The following is a 22,860-nucleotide window of genomic DNA, read 5'->3' on the forward strand; positions in this document are numbered from 1 at the left end:
GGTTTTAGCAGATGATTTGATGTTATTGGTGAGGTGACTGATGTAGCGACTCCCCTTCTTAGCGAAACTGTCTGGGCTGAGCACTAGAGCCTCAGTTTTACCTGAATGGAGAAGGAGGAAATTAGAATACATCCAAATAGTAATGGTAGAGAAACATTCATTAGGCAGGATAAGCTGTTGAGGTTGTTGGGCTTGACAGAAAAGTATAACTGTGTGCTATCTGCATAGCAGTGGTAGAAGATTCAGTTAAAACCATTAATTAGATTTCCCAGGGGTAACATATATATATATATATATATATAAAGAAAATAGAACATGTCCAAGGATTGAGCCCTGGGGGACTCCACATACGAGCAGTGCAGATGAGGGCATACATTGATTAATATTAGTTCTGAAGTGTCTGTTTGATAAGTATGAAACCCCCCCCACCTGAAAGCAGTACAGTGCTTTTTGTAGTCTGTTAATAAGAGAGCATGATTAATGGTATCAACGGATGCCGATAAGTCGAGCAGGACTAAAATGTAATGTTCACCTTTATCTGAGTGCATTAGAATATCATTAGAAGTCTTCAATAAAACTCGGATTGGAATTTATCAAAGATGTAAAAATTCCTTCAATAATCTGACAGAGCTGATGAGCAACAACTTTCTCTCTTTGGAAATTGGCCTATAATTATTTAAAACGGTGAGATCTAATCAGTTTTTTTCTGAAGAGGAAAGACGCTGGCTGTTTTACATTTCTCTGGACTGCAACCACATGAAAGGGATGTTGAGCTGATGTCTCAACTTTCCTTTTGAAACAAATGTTTGCTGTAGTGATTTCTACTTAAGCTGAAATGTAACTTTTACATTTTCTCTCCTTTTTCTGCCCAGCTTCTGGAGCCGCAGTAATTAGTGTATTATTCAATAAACCCAGTAACTGAAAATTAGTAATCAGTTAATTAGTTAAAAAAATTTTTTAATGGAAATGGAAACTTTCTTGTTTAAACTTTGATTTAACTTGTTTTCTTTTAGAAATGGTTTCATTTCTGCTCTTAAAAAAATGTTCATATCATCACAAAATGCTCTCACAATGGACATTTACTTTTCCTTTATGAATTTATGCACTCGCATGATAGGTACTCTTTTGAAGTACTGGGTTGAATCCACTTTTGCCTTCAGAACTGCCTTAATTTTTCATGGCACAAGTTCAATGACATACTGGAAACAATCCTCACAGATTTTGGTCCATGTTAGTAACTCACTGCCCATGATCAATGAATAGTTCCTCTTTTTTAGGCCATTCTTTATAAACCTCGGAGAAGGTTGTATCCAAAAATCCCAGCAGATAAGCAGTTTCTCAAATATTCACATAAGACAGATGATGCGACTCATGAATCTGTACTTAAGTAATTTTAATCAATCTAGTCAAATTGGACAAATCCATGTGAAACAGGCACCATTAAGAGGCTATAGTCATAACTTTAGCTTAACTTTATGTGTCAGTTTGCTCAAAATGGCAAAGCTGTGATGAAAAGATAATCATGACAATACATATTCTATTCAATAATACATTTCACTGAAAGTCAAAGATTTCGGCGTTTAATCAAAAAGTTGGATAACTGGCTAAAGTGAATTCATATTTAATGGTTTTTGAACTCTGTGGTGGAGAAAGTTTTAGTTAGTTGGAAGCAGAAAATACCAAATCAGCGCATTTATCAGGTTATTATGACTTTGCTCTTGACCTTTATCCTGATGTGATAAATAGGTTTTTATGTGATGCTTGTGATAATAATTAAAATACTGTCTTAATTGGGTTCTAATTACACTATTTATAAGCTATACACTAATAGTGTTTTAAATACAGATTATCTTAGTTAGAAGGTACTTAGCTGAGGATTTCAGAAATTACTTGAAACATTGAACAGCACCTCTGAGGATTTAAATGTTTTTTTCTTCGGAAAATGAAATGCAGTGGCACGGGTTTTATGAGCATTTTGCAAAGGATTTTACAGGCTTAATCGACCTGGCTTTTATGGTCGGCAATATTTATCAGCTCCACACAACCCTTTGCTTTTATGGCCTCCTGTGAGCTTTGACCCCCTCAGCATGAAAGCGTCTCCCCCGCCTCTGCGTAAAGAAGTCTGCAGTGCAGGAAACAAAGCATGTTTAAGTGGTGCCACTGTGTACTGTTGTGTTCTGTTTCCAGGAGCCAGATTTAATGTGCTGTTGTTAAAAATCTGACATTGTAATTTGTTCTCAAACTTGACGGGATCATCACTGAAAACAAGGAAATAAACTTTTTTTAGATGGTAATAGGGAGGCAGGTCTAAACTTGGTGTTTATAAACAGGGTAAATTATAATCCTGGTCACTTTTTAAAGTAAGGTGTCATTCCAGGTAGAGTGTGTGAGTTTTTCCTGCCCTGCCCTCCCTCTGTCTCCCGGCAGTTGTTCATTAACAAAAGGAGACCAGCCTGTACTAAGGTGGACGATTACTGAACTCGGTCTTTACCAAGAGGAACATAACAGCTGTTATTTCTTTTCTTTTTGGTCTTCAATCTAGATATTTTGAATTTTCTGAAAGTTTTGGGATCTTACACAAAACCTCTCCTACCTGGATTCTTGGCATCGGGTCAGGAGAGCGACTTCTTTTTGGTTACTGCAGAGATCTGCTGACTTCTGTTTTTGAACTTTTGTCATCAGTGGGGAAGATATGTCGTGCTCCCAGCATCCTGTTTACCTGAGCAGAGGTCTCTATTTTTGACATCTATACTAGAGCCAAAAATTCAGGGGCAAAAATGAAAGTCTCAGTGATCAGGATGTCCAGTTTACTTTACCTGGGAGTACTTACGCTTGCCATGGTCGCCAGTGACATGATTGATGACTGTTTGAATTCAAACCGTTCTTACTACATGAATATCGTACTGCTGGAGGACAACACTTATGAATGGAGCATGCCACTTGTGAAGGTGGCCGTGGAACAAGCTATTCTAGCTGACAAGCAGGAGAACGATAAGTATGGTATGGACAGATAGATACCCTACAGAAAAAACACACAAAACAAAACACATCAGGCTTGAAGAACAACAATCAATATATATAGTAGTATCTTTAAAGTCTCTCTGCGAATGCATTAACCTACACAAAACATACTTTACTGTCAATTTTCACACTTAGCTTAAAAATGAAAAATGAAAAATCTGGACTGCTTGGTTTTTGTTTGCCTAGTCTAAAAGTATGACATTTATGTATGACTATTAGCTTATTTTCACATGAAATTGTATTTATCATAGGTTAAAAAGATACAACATATAAATACATTTTTCTCAAGCTGCCTGCAGATAGATATAAAAGATACCTCTTTCTAGGTCCTTTTACTGTGTGTACAAGGCGAGGCTAAAATAGTCGTGTCCTGCTAGGAAACCATTAAAGTAGCTTTTAAAAGTGTTCTGTGTATTTAAATCATTGTTCCAGGAATCTGGCTCACTGGTGTTTGACCAGTGTTTTACTGCTCGTGTGTGTTTACCATGAAAAAGTTAAATACATCATTAACTTGTGGTTTATGTACCAAATCATATGTCACTTTCGCTGTTGTTAAATAGTTCAAGGTTGCTCGTTTTATTACTAAAAGGACTGATGCAAGATTTGCAGTCAATGCCAACAGAAGGACAAAAGATGACTCACAGTTTATCATCTTTGTAGAAGTACCAGTTCTCAGGAATGTTTAATAGCTACCCGTAACACCATTCGACTCTGATCCTGCACTCCGTCACACACAACCTTGGCTGTGCTGTTAACGGCGGAGCCAGAGCTGCTCTGGTGGACAAAAGCATTTGTTATGATGCTATTTTAAGTAATTTTTAGCATTTTATTCTGTAGGGGAAAACATATTGACAGATATGATACAAATGAAACTAATTTAGAGATTTAAATATGTTATGTTTAGATATGTTATTTAAACATATCTGCTGTATCTGTCATTAAGGGACCTTTTTTAAAAAAATGTTATTGTTCTTCCTGCTTCTGATGCAAATTCAACCATTAGACCTATTTTTGCCAGTGCATAAGGTCAGACTAATCTAATCTCATTGTTTTCTGACATTCATAACTCTTATCATTTTTTTTCCATGACTCAAGGTTTAGACTTCACTTTGACTGCTAACTTCAATGGGTTCAACACCAACTTGTACAAGCGGCAGGGCTGCGGGAGCAGCACGTGCGAGGGGTTGACAATACTCAAGAAACTAAACGTAAGTGTGGTTACTTGCTTAAACATAGTGGGCACAATCAGACATAACACTTTCTGATGTGATTTTCTTGTTCCTAAAGCCCCTGAGTTTTTTGAAAGCCTTTGTTTTAGATCTTGTAAATAGGTCTGAGGGGTTTTTGCAGTTCTGCCACTACTGACGGTTTGAGGTTGTTATGCTTAAATTGGCTTGTAACTGGCACACAGCAGGACAGTTCTAGTTGTAAACATGAACTTAACATCATGAATGGACATTTTCATTTCTTGGGGATACGTGAAAATATTATGTCTGAAACATCATCAGTAGAAAACAAAGAAATCAGTGATGACCTCAGCTCTCTGTAGACTTTTTCCATAAATGTCACCACTGTTATTCGTCATAATTCAAATAATAATAATAGTAATATTTATATTTGATTTATAAAAGAACCTTTCCTCATCCACTATATGAACAAAAGTAATGGGACATCTACATGTTACGCCTAGAGAAGGTGCCATGAATCAGAATCAGAATACTTTATTGATCCCTGGGGGAAATTATTTTTTTGTTACAGTGCTCCATTATAAACAAACATTAACAAGACAGATAATACGCTAACTAAGAATAGTACAATCAATACATATATATATATATATATATATATATATATATATATATATATATATATGTATATATATATATATATATATATATACATATATATATTTATATATATACATATATATATATATATATATATATATATATATATATATATATATATATATACATATATATATATATATATATATATATATATATATATATATATATATATATATATATGTATATATATATATATTAATAAATAGCTGAAAAAGAAACATGTGTAGCTGTAGCAGTAAACAGTGTGTTAAGTGGATGAGTTGTACAGAACGTTGTGTCGTTCAGTGGTGCTTTTCAGTACTCTCAGTCTCTCACTGAACATGCTCCTGTGACTGACCAGCATGTCATGGAGTGGGTGGGAGGTGTTATCCAACATTGTCTTTATTTTGGACAACATCCGCCTCTCCGACACCACCTTGAGGGAGTCCAACTCCATCCCCACAACATTACTGGCCTTACTGATCAGTTTATTGAGTCTGTTGGCATCTGCTACCCTCAGCCTGCTCCCCCAGCATGCAACAGCATAGAGGATCGCACTGGCCACAACAGACTTGTAGAAAATCCTGAGCATTTTCTGGCAGATGTTGAAGGACCTCAGTCACCTCAAAAAGTAGAGACGACTCTAGCCCTTTCTGTAAAGTGCTGTGGTGTTTTTCGCCCAGTCCAGTTTATTGTCAATGTGTACTCCAAGGTATTTATAGTCCTCCACAGGGCTCCTGGTGGACAGTTTTTATGCTGATATTAATGCCAGAAGGGAACTCTTTTGCTCCCTAAATGCTTCCACTTTGCAATAAAAACACTTACATCTGATCATAGAGGATCTAGGAGGGAAGAAATTCATGAACTGACTTCTTGCAATGATGGCATCCTATTACAGTGGCACGTCTGAATTCAGCGAGCTCTTTAGAACAACCCACTCTTTCATCAGTGATTGTAAAGGCAGACAGCATGACCCAATACCTTTGCCCATTTTGTGTACCACAAAGTCATACAGTATAGACCTCAGGTAAACAATAGTCAGTATATAAGGTCTGCAGCTTGGAGATATTATCTGACAAGTGTCCAGTGTCAGACGAGCAGAGATTTGAGAGGAAGGCTGCAGAAGTGAAAGAGATCAGAGAAATACTGAAATATTTTTTGGAGCCGGTGTTGGGGATGACTTGATGACTTGTGTTTGATGCCACAGACTCACTGATTATGTGAAGATGATACTGCCATCACTTGCAAGAGATTAAACTATGAGCTTTGTTTGGTTTAGATTGGAAGGTAACTGTGTTACTGAGCTAAAGAGGAAGTTTACCAGAGGGTTTGGTGATATAGAAGTTATGATACTTATAAATTAGTGGAATGTCAAGATACAAGTATCACCACAAACACCAGGCTAAATAGAAGCACAGTGCAATGTAGACAAAGCATGCTGCATAGTGAACTCAGTCAGTGCAGCTCTTACTTTTTTGCCTCATTAGGCCAAACAGCTGATACTGCTTCCTCCAGCACAGTCAAGAGCAACAGATTTGTCCAGTTTTACTGGGGACTAATGAAATGGATTTGGGGAAATATTGCAAAATGACAGAGCTAGGAGGAATTGAAGCAAAAAGAATAAATGCAAGTACTAGACTGTGAAGTAACTGCTCTGAAGTTCATTTTCCTTAATGCAGTTGTAACTTTCTTCAGGCTAATGGTGAAGTCGGATGTGTCATGCTGGGGCCTTCCTGCACATATGCCACCTATCAGTTAGTAGAGTAAGTATGAATCTTTTTCTTTTACTTTCATGAGATTTTTTAATTCATGAGTTTTTAATTTTTGCCCGTTTGTTTTTCTGCAGTGAAAACATTGGTCTGCGTTTAACCATTCCCATCATCTCTGCTGGAAGTTTTGGCCTCTCTTGTGACTACAAGCCTAAACTAACCCGAATTCTGCCTCCAGCACGAAAGATCTGTGACTTTTTCCTTATCTTTATGAATGAAACTCTGCCATTCAAGGAGGAGCCGTGGAGCCGATTCTACGTCTATAAGAAGACCAACAATGCATCTGAGGACTGCTTCTGGTGAGCCAAACTCAAGTGATTATGGATAAGATCTGTTGTTTCATTTGCACTCCAGCATAAACCGGCTTTTTGATTTGTTTCATTGCTTTGCCACAGGTATATCAACGCACTGACGGCAGCTACTAACAAGTTTATGCTGGGCACAAACACAGAGACAATTCATGGAGAGGAGGGCCTGAAAAAAATGTTCCAGTCTCCGAAAAGACACAGCAACAGTGAATATAAATATTTTTGTCTGTTTTTGAGAATTTATAGTTTTTTAATAAAGCAGAAAAATGCCTTGGTCCTCTGGGGATTTCATTGTAAGTTGGTTATTTAAGCCGTAGCAGTCGTCAAGACTGAAAGAGCTGAATAACCAGTAGTCTGACTGAAGAAGTGCACTAACACAGCTGAAGAATTTTCCTTCTTGCTTACTGTAAAACTGATTTATTTCTTTCAGTTTTAATCTTGTGTGGGGACACTGATGAGATGGTTTCAGTAAAGGAGCTGGTGGGCCAGATTCCCAAAGACTTCCTGTTTATTCTCATAGATGTGTACAAGAAAGCCTGGACATGAATTTATTGTTTCACACATGCACTGCTACCACAATGTTTTTATTAAGTGGGAATCAAGAAATCTTAATACTAAGAAACAATTTTCCTTCATTCAGCCCTGATTATTATTTAAACACCACATCTTCTGCGGGTATGGAAAATGTCTTAGTGGTCACTCTGCCGCAGAGAAACTACACCTCTGGCTCTTCATTCAATGAAACGGTGAGTCGCACCTCAAGCTCAGAAAGAAGACCACGTGAAGTAACTGCTCCGTCTTTTACCGTCCATTCTCTCGTGCAGGTAAACGATTATGTGGCAGGATATCATGATGGGACTCTGCTGTTTGGTAAAGCACTCAGAGAGAGGATGCTCAGCATACAAAAATACAACGGGACCGACAACGGCTCTCTGGGTGACAACCCATTTGGAAACATCTCATTTTATGGTGCGTATGACCAGAGATAACACAGCTGGAGGCAGAATGCCGGAGGACTGTGATAAGCAGCATCCGGGAGGACACCATGCCTATTCAAGTAGCTGAAATAAGAAGGATGAGTTAAACATTCTTTTATTTTATGCCCACAAGATTGATGTTGCTTAGATCAAAGTTTGACTGCAGCTGAGGAACAAAGATGGCTTTCACATTAAAACACAACCGCCGTCTCTTTTTTAAGTTCTGCTGCTCTGTGTTGAGGTTTTGGATGCTATCATAAAACAAAACCCATAATACCTGAAGATGACTTCAGATGACTTTGAAAGGATAAAGAGATTTTCATTGCTTGTTTTTTCTTCGAGTTAATATTTACTGCAGTTCAGCTCACTGCAATGTGGAGATTGTCCTCCAAGATACAGAGTATGAGATTAAAGTGAGTATTTACAGCCCTTGATCTTTAACTTTAACTTTTATTGTTTTCTGGCTAACTCTTACCCTGTCCTCTTACTTGTACCCAAGTAAAAGGGTCAGTCGGTCTTCTGGATTTTTCTTTAGGGTTAAAGGGTACAGGTATGAAAACGATTCCATTATGATTTCTTTTTCTGTACCGACTACAGCACTAATGGGATGCCACAGACTGTATATAAAAGATGGATGAGTCACCATAAGGTCACCTGCTTCTGGGCTCAGTTTTATGAAGCCTGCATGTCAGGGGTTTTGGAAAATGGCTTCTTTTTTTTGTAGCCAGAAGTGATTGTCACCTCTTGATTTCTACATGGAGGTTTGATTTGTTCTACGCTTGTGTGAAAATACACATGCTTTCTGTCATTACTACAGTCACAAATAAACAGCTTTTCAATTGTTTAATTCACATAACTGTTGTTTGTTATATATAACATTAGGAATCTATCAGGGCAGGACAGTGGCACGGTGGTGAGCACTGTTCCCTCACAGCAAGAAGGTCCTGAGTTCAATTCAACCATCAGGGCGGGGTCTTTCTGTATGGAGTTTGCGTTGGTTCTCTACGGGCACTCTGGCTTCCTCCCACAGTCTGAAGACATGTAGTTATGTGAGGGGTTAGGTTAATTGGTAACTCTAAACTGCCCATAGGTGTGAATGATTGTCTGTCTCTATGCGTTATGTGACCTGTCCAGGGTGTACCCTGCCTCTGCCAATCAATTTTATTTACAGTAGTCACATGTTTTATTGTGAAAGGTAGGGCCAGGAAGAATCCCTTTTTGAACATTCATAGAACAATTTAAGTTTCAGGTGTATTATTTTATGCATGTATACAATAAATCAAGTTTCCACTTATGAAAGTGTTACCGTCGTCAGCAGTCAAAGCAGCCACATCCTGAACTTTACGTTTTAACAAAATACAAATGGATGAGTAGTTTTGGGGCTTTTAAACATGGGAGTCTATAAGGATTGAGTCACTTTAGGAGACAACCTCCAGTGGCCACTCCAGGAGCAGCAGTTTTTGCCACTTAATCATTACTTTAATTTTTCGAGTAGTGCTTTTGTAATTTGTGTGCAATTTATCTGTTAATCCGTTCAGCTGGCAAAAATTTTGATCTGAGTTTATAAAGAATCTCTATGTTTTGTAGTTATTGTGTAAAAAAGAAAAAACAAAGCTTTAAAAGATCAACTTTGACTTTCAGAAATGCAGATTTCTCATGTTGTATGGCTGCAATTAACTAACAGTTAATAAAGGATATAAACAGAATTTATTGATAATGAAATAATTATTTGCAGTTTTTCATGTCAAATTTTTAGGTAACATTGAGTCAAAGCATTTTTTTTAAATGAAACTTTTTGGAAAAGCATAATGCAAAATGTTTTATTGTCTTGTTTATATGATTGTGTGTGCAAGCAGGTATGGGAGGACACTATGTGCTTGATGAATATGGGGACAGAGATGTTAACTTCTCAATCATTTACACATCAGTTAACACTGCCAAGGTGAAACCTTTGTTTATTAATCAGTTAACACTGCTGCATTAAAAGTGAATCGCTGTTTTTTTCTTACATTTTTCCTCTCTCTCTTCCTCTGTAGTATAAAATTCTGCTATTGTTTGATACATCACTAACTAAAACCATCAATTACACCCAAAACCCCGCTCTGCCGTGGGCAGGAAACAAGCTGCCTCCTGACAAGCCAAAGACGCCGGATGGTAAAACACACATGAACTTTTTGCAGAATAATTTACAGAATGATTTAATGCTTTATTCAAGGCAAAGCTCTGAATCTTCGACTCTATTCATGCATGTCTGCTTTCAGAGTTTGACATGCAGGAAATCATTGTGATTGTTCTGAGTCTCAGCGTTGTGGTGGTGACGGGAGTCGCTCTTATCTTCTACAGGTAAACTGCAGATTCATTTCCCAGTTGTGGTAGAAGAGCTGCATTTTAGCACAAGTGCATCACTAGAGCTGAGCTGAAAAAATAAGGCAGTATTTGCCTTATTTAGGTAAAGGAGGACAGGGTAACAGCTCTGTGGCAAATACTGCCTTGTGTTTTTCAACCTGGAGCAACAACATATTATTATGCAGTAAACATATACGATCATTTACTGCATGCTTTTTAAAAATATTTTTTTACTGACAGGCAGAACAGGAAAGAACGCTCTCTACAGAAGAAATGATCTCACATCGAACCTCACCTGATTGGCCCTCTGGATGAGAAGGAAGTGTCTCTGAAGGTAAATGCTCTTAGCAGCAAACTTTAACTCCAGATTTTATTCCCTTGTTGGGTCTGTGTTTCCACAAGCCCCGCTAATTCTAGAGACTTATTCATCATGAAGAAAACAAGACAGTCGATCGATCAATTATTTGCGCAAGGGAGGCCTCGTCTGTGTCCACCACGAAAATGACCCCAACTCTGACCTCCTCCTGCTGCCTTTTTATTGAGAGACAGTTCACACAAAACACGTCATAGCAAAGCAACGCCCACTTGGTTCTAAGACAAGGCATTGTATGTATATGTGTGAACTTCTGTAAGAATGTGTGTGTGTGTGTGTGTGTGTTATGTGAGAATGTGTGTGTGTCAGACTTCCTGCTGACCAAAGGGTCGTAAACGCAGGAAGCTTACATCAAAAAGCACAAGGATGTGTCTGTAATAAAAGATACAGCCCCCCACCTACAACCCCGGGAATCTGGGGGGAAGGACAGTGGAATTTCTTTCATCAGAGTTGGCAAGCATAGAAATGACAACATTTAACAATTCACTCTAACATCCCTGACTGCTGAAAAAATGCAGCTCTATGACACAAGACACAATAAGGCTATATTTTTTGATAAATTAAATAAGATATGACTACATGAAAATGTTGGAGTATGTGCTAAACTGTTAAAGTTCAATAAAAAGTGAAACTGATGTCCAAGAGTCAGACAATCCCAGCTGATAACAGATGATCTTAATGCCTCTGCAAGCTGCTTTGCAGCCCATGTTGAACATGATACACCTAGAAGGAAGGTGAATGTTAAGTCATGGATGCCTGCTCTGTTTTAGACCTGTTTTCTCAGTGATTCTTGTGTCAGAACAGGACCATACATCTGCAGCTATCTTATTGAAAATGAAACCTGTTCTTTACACGTACCAGATTTATGACTAAAATGTCCTAAAATGTATGTAAAGCTCAAGGTTTTTATCATTGACGATCAAAAAGCTTTCAGATCTATAGCAGTTCAAGATAAGAATGTGTGTGTGTGTGTTTATGAAACAGATTGATGAAGATAAGAGGAAGGACAGTACATACTTCCGGCAGCGAGGCCGCTACGACAAGAAGGTATCAGCAATCCAAAAAATTGATATCTGATTTTAAAAAGATTCAAAGGGAAATGATCATGTCGGTCCTTTTCTCTGTGTTCTCCAGCCTGTAATCATGAAAGAGCTGAAAACCACAGAGGGAGACTTCACCGAGGACCAGAGGATTGAGCTCAACACTGTGAGATATCTCTGCGTTTTATCTTAGAGGTTAATAAAAGTACATAAAAAAATAATTAACTCTCACTGCCACTGTCTTCATGTTCCAGCTGCTGCGCATTGACTACTACAATCTGACCAAATTTTATGGCACAGTGAAGTTTGAATATGGTGTGTACGGTGTGTTTGAGCTGTGTCAGAGGGGCTCCCTCAGGGTAAGAGCAGACACTGTTTCTACCTTCATATCAGGTCCTGCTGCTGGCATTTCTGTTCGTAAATCAGTTTATCTTATCGTTTAGATTGTTTTCTAATCTGTATAACAATAAAAAAACAAACACCCATGAGCACAGAAATACACTCACCAGCCACTTCATTAGTTACACCTGCTGTTCCCAACGGTGCTCGACTGGATTGAGATTTGGTGATGTGGAGGCCGTTTGATTACAATGTTCAAAGGACCAATTTGAGATGATTTGAGCTCTGTGTCTGCTGTAGGTCATCGACATCCCGATTTAAAATGTTGTGCATTCAGAGATATCTTGATTGTAATGAGTTGTTTGAGTTACTGCTGCATTCCTGTTAGTGTGAAGCAGTCTGGTCATTCTCCTCGGGTATCAACAAGTTACAACCCAGAGAACGGACTCTCACTGGATATTTTCTCATTTTCAAACCATTCTCTGTAAACCCTGGAGATAGTTGTGTAGGAATATCCTTTCAGATCCGACATTTCTGAAATACTCAGACCGGCCCAACTGCCACCAACGACCATGTCGTGTTCAAAGTCACTTAAATCACTTTTCTTTCCTATTCCGATTCTCAGTTTTAACTTCAGCAGGTCTTCTTCACGGTGAGTAACTGCCATGTGATTAGCTGATTCAGTATTTGCATTAACAAGCAGTCAAACTGGTGTACCTGGTGAAGTGGCCAGTGAGTGTATGTTGTCATTGTGGTGCAGATGATCACATTTCAATAACACTTTTATTAATATAATATTATGGTCAAACTTAGCAATAACTTAATAGATATTGTGTTATCATTCAAAAACTTCTTTTAGCACTTGCGCTGACTGCAATGAAAAGTTTCCAATGGCAACAGTTTAAAGACCACATTTGCACACTGCATGCAGAAAAACACAATTTTTGACCCTATGCTGATTTGACTTTTCAGTGCTCAGCGGCACGCATAGTTGACAGTGACTTTGATGTTCACTTGTTGATAAGTTATGGACACACAGTGTTTAAAGAACACTTACAGTGTTTATGAATGCATATGATTCAGACTCTCTCACACACAGACTTGTTTCAGTTTCCAAAAATGCTAAAACCTGAATTTGCTCATGTTTTTTTCCCCCAGTACATTCTCAGTGACAGGATCTCTTACCCAGATGAAACATTCATGGATATGGAGTTTAAAATATCAGTCATGTATGACATAGCAAAGGTATTGTTTCTTTAAGATGCCTTTCTGAATATGTGATTTATTAAATGCTTTCTTTTATTTTTATTTTTATTTTGCCTGTTTTCTTTTGGGTAACTGGTTTGTTTTTAAATACCACATTTAAAGCACCTCCAGCACATATTTTGTTTCAGCAACATATAATTTCAGGATTTTCTTAAGAGAAAAAACAACCAGAACGCATGATAAAAAATTGTTGAAATAGCAAATAATAACCACTGCTCTGCTGTATATATTCAATAGGGCATGTCATATCTCCACTCGAGCAATATTGCAGTCCACGGCCGCCTCAAGTCCTCCAACTGTGTTGTCGACAACCGTATGGTGGTCAAGATCACTGACTTTGGCTGCAACACCATGCTAAAACCAGGAAAAGGTAAGCTTTAAAAAAAATGTTATCAGTGTGGCTGAGTATTGATCTAAGCTCTGAGATCATCGTTTTCTTCTAAAAGCTCCCGCTGAGTTAGAATCCTGCTCTGAGTGTTTGTGTGAGAGTTTTGAGTGTTTGAAGCTTTTGGAGTGTATTTCTTGATTTTAATTTAATCATATAATTTCTTGATGTTGCTGGTTTTCTTGTTTTATATGCTTGGGTTGTATCATCCTTCTCTAATGAGGGTTGCCAGCATGGGTTAGACTGATGGCTCTCGATGGTCATTGTTGCCTTGCTCTTGCTTTACCTGTTGGTTGAGCTTGGGATGACATGTCTGTGGTCAGGTGAGCACAGTGATGTGGTGGTTAGCACCGTCACATCACAGCATCAGGGTCTGAACCTGTTGGCTGTGGGCATTCTGTGCAGGGTTTGTCTCTTCTCCCTCAGATTGCATGGGTTTGCTCCTGGTATTCTGACTTCCTTGAATAATAATCCTCTCCTCATAAACTGTCCAGGATTTATGTTAATCAGACATAAACATTAGCTTAACTTAAGCAACGATATGACTCGTTTGGCCTCTGACATTACCTTACGGTGATTGCAATGCATGACTAAATCATGACAAGCTTTTCTTGTTAGTTTTTCTCTGACTTCTGAAAGTCAGTGTGAGGAAAAAAGACTGGGAAGGAAAAACAAATTAGTTTTCTGGCAGCAACACACAAAACACACAACAGTTATTATAAAAGGTATAAACTGGGAAAAAAACCTGCTTTTAACTGAATTTTTAACTGAAGAACAATGTGACACTATTGTATTGCTGTGGAACCTCCCGAGACACAAAAGAAATGCAAAATTTCTTTGGGTAAGACTCCTTCCTGTTTTGGAGGGGGCAGGGTCTGATCGACCTTCGTAGCCACATAGCAGAATTTTGCTATTTGGCTGCGACACATAGCAGCAGCATCTCTATCATAAACAACAAACACCTTGGTTTTAAATGGCGTCCATGTTACTTCACAGAGTAGCATAGATGCTATTTTAAAGTTCTCCTTGACCAGCCAGACATAGACTTTTTTTCACCAGTGGATTCTCCACACTTGGACAATTATTTTAAAAAACTAAAGAGATTGCTCTCATTTGTAACGGTTGTAACAGCAACACTGCCGAGGAGCTTCTACTCCACGACCCAGGATGCTCGGCTCTGTTAGTGTTCAAGGGTACCTTGTAACAGCAGTGGCGGGTCTGAGGTCTGCAGGGAAGCAGAAAATGCAGCCAGGCTGGCTCAGGAAACTGGGGTGAGGTCTCAGTAACTTCTGTAGAGGCTGCTGGATAAAGTCAGGATTGTTTGTCCTGTTAGATGTAATCAGGACTCATTCTGCAGGTAAACAGTTAATCTCTTTGCCTGACTTTCCATAATTGCTGAAGGATCACTATTATTATCTTTTCAAACACATCAACTATGAATAGTCAGAGGTGTTGAAGAAGGCTTTGTCTACTGTACCTGTAATAGGCTTCAGGGGCAGCTGGAGGTCCCTGTACAAAGCTCCCATAGAGACACACAGTAAGGATCTCCAATAGAGAGTCACTATCTGTTTCTGTCAGGCTGAGGGAATATTGCACCGCCTGTGGCTTGGCTGTCAAAGACTGGCTAACCTTTTTCTTTGCTCCAGCAGCAGCTCACTGGGTTACGTTTAATTTCAGATAAGTCTTCTTATTTTTTGTTCAAAGTACTGCAAGACAGCGGAGGAAGATATGTCTGACGAACATTCTAATAAGCCAGGCTAAGATGAGCACCGGCTACAAGGAGAAGTCAGAGGAAGGGGGCTGACTTTGTAAATGCTGAACTTATGTTCAGGGTTAGGGTAGCTGCAGATTTAAAAATAGAATTAATATATTTGAAAAATGTGTCTGACATTGAAAGGTGTGATTCTGATTGGTGAAAGTAACTGATGATAAACTGATGTTGCTGGTTTTCTGTCCAATCAGATTTGTGGACCGCCCCGGAGCATCTTCGTAAATTTGGGGTGTCTCCAAAAGGCGATGTCTACAGCTACGCCATCATTGCCCATGAGATTGTTATGAGACAAGCCCCTTTCTACACAGAGTACTGCACTGATGTTAGAGGTAGGCCACCATTATACAGCCATAAACAGCAGAACTGAAAAAATGTGTCTGTCTTTGTCAGTCGGTTTTCGTTGATTTAAAGACCAGTTTACACATACAAGATGCAAAATTCGGCACACTGTGAAACACAGAGGTCACAGAGTAACGTGTGTCCCATGCTTATCTTGTTTAACTGACCGCTGTGCAAACCCACAGAGAAGATCTACAGATTGCAGCATCCTATCGGGCACAATGTCTTCAGACCTGACCTGAACTTTGAGGGTGTGTCAGACAGAGAGATTGAGGTAAAAAAAAAAAGCCTTTCAAACGCAAAGGAGCTGTTACAGCAACACAACCTGATTCTTATAGAGTTTATAAAGTTATTTGGATCCATTCAAGTAAATTAAGTAGATAAAAAATACTTTCCTCTTCTTTTTTTCTTGTGTTTTTTATGCGTGTTTTGTGTGTATCTCTGTGTCTATACAGCTGTACACACTGATAAAGAATTGCTGGGAGGAAGACCCAGAACGGAGGCCAGATTTTAAAAGAATCGAGTTAACGCTTGGAAATATTTTCAGGTAGATTCCCATCGTGTGTTTCTTCAGTGTGGCTTCGATTACTTTTTAGAACTTGACACATTCCGAACTGCCAAACACCTCACCTCAGAAGACCCAAATGAGGAGGTTATCCTCAAAAATAGGTCTTTCTGTCATATTCTCTTAAATGAAGAGCAGTAAGTAGCAGTAACAGCTGATATGGTAATATAAAACATTTTTGATCTGATGCAGTAACCTCCATAACCAAGCCACAGAGACATACATGGACAACCTGATCCGTCGTCTGCAGATGTACTCCAGGACTTTGGAGAAGCTCGTGGAGGAGAGAACGGCTTTGTACAAAGCTGAGAGGGACAGAGCGGATCGCCTCAACTTTATGCTTCTTCCTGGGTAGGTTTTTACACTCAGCTGACTCAGAGGCATCTGACACCAGGAACTTTCAAGTCTGCATTCTCCTCCTCCTTACAGTGTTTCTGTATATGTTGTCCTGATTATAGTGTTGCACACCACACATGTAAAAATAAGCAGCAGGCAGTGGTTTTGTTTAAAAAAACAAACCCCTCTAAATATCCACCTGTTTAGGGACATAGTTTATGCAGATTTAGACTATTTATGAATACTGATATTAATAATGTTATCAAATATAACACATGTATCATCACATATAAACATAATATAATTATAACAAATTTTCAATCATAATCAGTGATTGAAAATTGGAGTATTTTGTAATACAATACCTGGCAAAATCTATAGAATCACCACACTTCATTCTTTTGCTTTTGCAGAAGAAAAAAAATTAAGAAGTATTAAAAACACGTAATACTTTGTTGCACAGCATCCAGCTTTTATAATGGTCAGAATTATATCAGCCTGGGGTTTACTATTGAAAAATCACATTTTCCATCAAACTGCTTCCAACTTTTTGAGGTCAGAAATAAGTTGCTAGGTCAGCTTTGTAGGGAGGAGGCTTGTTGTTGTCCATTTTTTGTTTTTCATAAATTTTTATTGGGATAGAGATACAGACCTTTTCCTTTGATTGCCTTTCAGCAAGAAAAGATTTAGCATTCGTTGCTCTGTAACAAGATGGATTATCATCCTCAAAGTGACTTTGCCATCACAAATCTAATCATGAATTTGATTGTACACTTGTGCATTTACTGTTGAAGTAATGACCGCCGTCTCTTCTGGGCATTCTATCTGACTATGCAGCCTTATAACTGAATAGTCATGACCAGTGTTGGTCAAGTTACTTGAAAAAAGTAATCAGTAACTAATTACTGATTACTTCCCCAAAAAAGTAATCCAGTTACTTTACTGATTACTGATTTTCAAAAGTAATTAATTACTTAGTTAGTTACTTTTAAAAAACACCATTTACAACCTGAATAGTGATAAAGCGATAGATCTTTCAGCCCAATTCTACTTTTTCTACATAATCCATCATACAAAATGTAATCAAATGGAAAAGTCCTTTTTTAAAACTTGTTTTATTAGTCTTAATCTTTTAACTTTATGCATCAAGCAAAAATAAATTATATGCACCATTCTTTGACTTGAAGAAATTAGTTTAACATTTAAACCTATTTTCTGCACATTCCAGCACATAAAATAAAATATATATTTTTTGTTTACACTCACTCTTTCAAATAGATGCAAGTAAAACACAGCAGAAAATAAATAAAATCAAAGACTAGTGGTCCTGTTGCTCTATTTTCACCTGTAAAGCAGGACCAGGGTAGGCGGAGGTTTGTCCTGGTGCAGGTGAGCCGCAGTGGTCAGTTGAAGAATCCGCGAGTTTCTCTGTGAATTTCCCATTATGGCGTTGCACACTCGGTGCTTGTTTAGGGGTTTTTTTCGCTGTAAAAAGAAGTTTTCTTCCCATGCACAACGGACGCTAATGTTTTTGTCACTTTTTATGGAATCAAACTCAAAGTAAGGTCAGTACTTCCAAGCTTTAAACGCTGCATGCTCATACTCTCTCCCGCACTTGATATATTATCTATTGTTGATCTGCACACAGCTGTTGTCACGAACGTCGCACTCGCTTACGTCACTGTCATGAGACATTCTCGCAAAAAATCACGGTTTTAGTAACGCAGCGTTCCTACGTGAAAGTAACGGTAATCTAATTACCGTTTTTGCAATAGTAATCCCTTACTTTACTCGTTACTTGCAAAAAGTAATCAGATTACCCATCTCTGGTCATGACTGAGCGCAGAATTTACACTCCAGCGTTTACACTGTGTAGAGGCTGAAAACCCCCATCATGCTGTATTTGGATGTTTACATGTTGTAGTCATGTAACATTAATATATCTGACAGTAATCACATTTTCCGCTCTCTCTGCGTCTCCATAGCCCAGTGGTGCGTTCCCTGAAGGAAACGGGGAGTGTGGAGCCAGAGCTGTTTGAGGAGGTCACCATCTATTTCAGTGATATTGTGGGATTCACCACCCTCTGCTACTACAGCACCCCCATGGAGGTGGTCGATATGCTCAACGAAATCTACAAGAACTTTGACAGCATTCTTGATCACCATGATGTCTACAAGGTAGCTTAGCAGGATAACAGAAACCCAGGCCTCTACTATTAAGGAGGTCACAATTTCTTTAAGCATTAATCTACAATTTCTAAGAAAGTGCTTAGGGTTAGACATAAATATTTTCTTTTTGAATAAAGACAAAGATTTTATAGATAAGTTACATTTCCATTGTCTCATAGGTTGAAACAATAGGAGATGCTTACATGGTTGCATCCGGTTTGCCCAAACGTAACGGCAACAGGCATGCATTGGACATTGCCCACATGGCCCTGGACATCCTATCATTTGTGGGGACGTTTGAGCTGGAGCACCTGCCTGGGATTCCTCTATGGATCCGTATTGGTGTACATTCAGGTACCAGAGATTCACAATGATTTTACTATGTTATCATCTGAATTTTGCAAAAGTTGGGATGCTGTGTGAAATCTAAATAAAGTTCAATGATCTACAAACTTCATAAAGCCACAAATGATGTTCACAACAGAGAATAAAAAATACATCAAATGTTTAAATTGAATAAATGTAACATTTTATGAAATCTCCTGGCAACTGTTGGTTAACAGCAGCAACATAGGTGATGGGACAACAAAAAGCTGGAAAAAAGAGGAGAAAATATAAAATGTCTTACCAGTAAAGATTGGCAGAGGTTCACAGATCTGCAAAGATTTTGTGTCTCAATTTTATAATAATGGTCCTCAAAGAGAAATTGTGAAGACTTCGACAAACTAATCATCTCTACACTGGATAATATGATAACAGATTGACATATCTGCAGTAATCTCTCTGTGCAAGGGCCAAGACTGAAAATCAATACAAAGATACTTGTGATCTTCGGACTCTCAGGCAGCACTGCACTAAACACAGACATGATTGTGTCACTGCATGGGCTCAGCAACACTTCCAAAAATCATTGTCTGTAAGCACAGCCGACCGTGCCATCTACAAATACAAACTCTATCATGTAAAAAGGAAGCCAAACATTAACATGATGCAGGAACACTTCTGTCTATGCTAAGCCAAAACTCATTTAACATGGACTGAGACAAAGTGAAAAAGTCTTTTGTAGTCAGATGAATCCAAAAATTCTTTCTTTTTAAAATTTTTTTTGTAAACATGGATATACCACTGTCATGATCGGAGGCAATAAGACGCAGGGTTCTCAAGCACGAACCGCTTTTATTGAATTGTAGCAGCAGTGTACGTGGCTACATCCATTTTTTGGGAAAACATATACACACCAGTATTCTAGCGACCTCTAGTGGCTGCCCCCATGGTAGCCTTACTAGGACAACATAAACAGATTTCACAACAACCACATCCTCCAGATTAAATGGTAAATGGTAAATGGCCTGTATTTGTATAGCGCTTTTCTAGTCCCTAAGGACCCCAAAGCGCTTTACACAACCTGTCATCCACCCATTCACACACACATTCACACACTGATGATGGCAAGCTACATTGTAGCCACAGCCACCCTGGGGCGCACTGACAGAGGATTAAAGAGGGTAGGCATCATCCAGCTGTTCAGCAGCAAGCACTCAGTTCATAATTGTCTATCTCTGATGGTATGGGTGTGCATTAGTGGAAATATCAGTTTGCTCATCCCAGAAGTCCAGCATAATTTCATGTTTATGTTCTCCTAAAAATTCTATAAACCATTAAGTTTAGACCTCTCTGTGTGTAGCCCTCAAACTTGGTTTTCCTTTGTCTGTGATGGAGCTGCTGACATCTAGTGGCCAAATAATATATGTATAGGTTAATGTTAATTATAAGCTAATAAAAAACTAAATACATTCTTTAAAGGAAGCATAAATTGAATCCTGTTATGTAATTGTGTCCAGGACCATGTGCAGCAGGAGTGGTGGGGAACAAGATGCCTCGCTACTGTCTCTTTGGAGATACGGTTAACACGGCTTCACGGATGGAGTCCACAGGCCTGCGTAAGACAACCACACACATTTTATATACTCACAACACTGGCAGTTTAGGCGCTTAGCTTGAATTGGCACAAAGGGAGGGCAGATGCAAGCACAGAGTCCGATGGCTGCTTTTCACGTCATCTTTCCAGCTCTGAGAATTCATGTCAGCCAGTCTACCATCAACATCCTGCAGAGGACGGACTGCAAGTTTGAGTATGAAAAACGAGGAGAGACGTATCTGAAGGTGAGCTGGGTGGTGTTGGGCTTTTTAACTTACTTAAAAAGATCACATGTAGATATTTACTTTAAATGCCATACCACACAAACTGAGGTCACGAGTGTGTGTGAGTGTTTGTGTTTGTCTGCGTCTGCACCTCACCCACAGGGTAAAGGAAAAATGATGACATACTGGTTAACAGGCGTGACCGGGGGAAGTTACAACCTGCCGACACCACCGAGCGCGTGAGTAAAGTCCTATCAATAAAGAATTTTTACACAAACTGTTGAAGAACTCTGGACTGTGGTATACCCTGAACACAACGTGGGTGGCTGTAGCTCAGTGGCAGGTCAGCCACTAACCAGAAGGTCGGTGGTTTGATCCCAGGCTGCTCCAGTCTGCATGCCAAATATCCTTGGGCAAGATACTAACCCCGCGTTGCTCTCCGATGCATCCATCGGAGTGTGAATGTGTATGAATGGTAGATTACTTAGCACTTAGGTCAGAAAAAAGTGCTTGTGTGATTGGGTGAATGAATTAGTTGTATAAAGCGCTTTGAGTGCTCAGACAGAGTAGAAAAGCGCTATATAAGAACAAGTCCATTACAATACATAAACAGTATTATGATTTAATAAATAATGTATGTTCGTTATATTATTAGATTACCACCTACTTTAAAGTGCTTCATTTGTTAATTAATAGACTAATTAACTGTAAATTTTTTAAAAAGTTACTACATGAGGATTATGCAGATGTTGGTGACATGCTGCCACTCAGATAACTGCTTTTCCAGCCTTGCTTGTTTTAGCGAGACTCCAGACTACCCTGTGGACATGTTACAGTAAAAGAGTCAAACTGGTCAGCCTGAAGTTCAGACCTGGCACTCACTGAAAGTATTTTTCATATTATGAAAGAAAAAATATCACAAAGAAGGCTCCAAATTGTTGAAAACATTTGTCATCATTCATCTGCTTCGTAGGTAGTGAAATAACTAGCTTGTCAGTCAGCTGTCCAATGACTTTTGAGCCTCTGTAATGCAATAGTTTTTGTTAAACCCCTTGTATTAAAGCTGCAAGTCTGCACTTCAGTCACATTTAAAATATTTGATCTGACAAAATTACATAATTGTGGCACAATCCAAAAAACCTATGGCTCTAAGGGATGGTTCAAAGCTTGTCTGATGTTATGCACACAGAGTTCATAAAGAGCAATATTTTAAGTTTCCCCCTTTTAATGTAGTTTTCTTTTAGACAGATTGAATATTAGATAAAATATATTGTAGGCTTTCTAGCATTTGTTTTTCAATTTATATTTTACCGTTCCACATTTCTTTCAGAATCAGTGTGATACCTAATTTTAGTTTTACATCATTACACAATCTAATGTTACTGTCTCAGGGAGAACTTCCAGTCGCTTCAGAAGGATCTGGCAGAGATGATCGTGTTAAGTCTGGAGAAGCGTGGAGGGGACAGCTTCAAAAAGAGGAAGACCCTGTCCACCAAAATCCGCCGGAGGGAGACCAACAGCAGCGCGCAGAGCGACAGCCTGCCAGAGTACTTCCACCTAGCTGTCACTGAGAACCCGAGCACCTACCTGTGATCATAGAAGAGCTTTCAGCACAAGATGTAGACTTTGTACAAGTTTGTCAAGTTAGATTCAGGACTGCTGGGTTTCTTTGGACAGCTTTGTTCGTTCATCGGTTGGAGAGACGACGCCGGAGCAGCAGCACTTCTCTTCATCCCCAACAGCCTAACGCCTTGAGATCAACTCGCCTTACTGATCCTTTAAAGATGTTAAGTAGTTACTGTTGTGGTACAAAGAGTGGCATATTTATATACAAATGTTTCTCCATAAGCGATCCAGATAACGTGGACGAGGATACCCAGTGCAC

The 22,860-nt window shown here is 38.8% G+C and overlaps 1 pseudogene across 1 annotated transcript; it reads left to right on the top strand.

The window, feature by feature from the left end:
* The first annotated feature begins 1,733 nt into the window (after window positions 1-1,733).
* LOC146520491 (guanylyl cyclase C-like) lies at window positions 1,734-22,757 on the top strand (annotated as a pseudogene). The gene is made up of 27 exons (XR_014873716.1): window positions 1,734-3,000; window positions 4,117-4,229; window positions 6,546-6,613; window positions 6,697-6,918; window positions 7,015-7,133; window positions 7,358-7,457; window positions 7,568-7,673; window positions 7,752-7,896; window positions 9,761-9,846; window positions 9,941-10,058; window positions 10,166-10,247; window positions 10,491-10,584; window positions 11,608-11,670; window positions 11,758-11,829; window positions 11,918-12,022; window positions 13,161-13,247; window positions 13,506-13,638; window positions 15,616-15,753; window positions 15,949-16,037; window positions 16,219-16,310; window positions 16,521-16,679; window positions 18,650-18,842; window positions 19,013-19,187; window positions 20,675-20,773; window positions 20,902-20,996; window positions 21,138-21,214; window positions 22,367-22,757. The product of XR_014873716.1 is annotated as a guanylyl cyclase C-like (transcript).
* The last annotated feature ends 103 nt before the right edge of the window (window positions 22,758-22,860 follow it).

This window comes from Neolamprologus multifasciatus, chromosome 4 (assembly GCF_963576455.1).
Source record: "Neolamprologus multifasciatus chromosome 4, fNeoMul1.2, whole genome shotgun sequence".
Taxonomy (NCBI): domain Eukaryota; kingdom Metazoa; phylum Chordata; class Actinopteri; order Cichliformes; family Cichlidae; genus Neolamprologus; species Neolamprologus multifasciatus.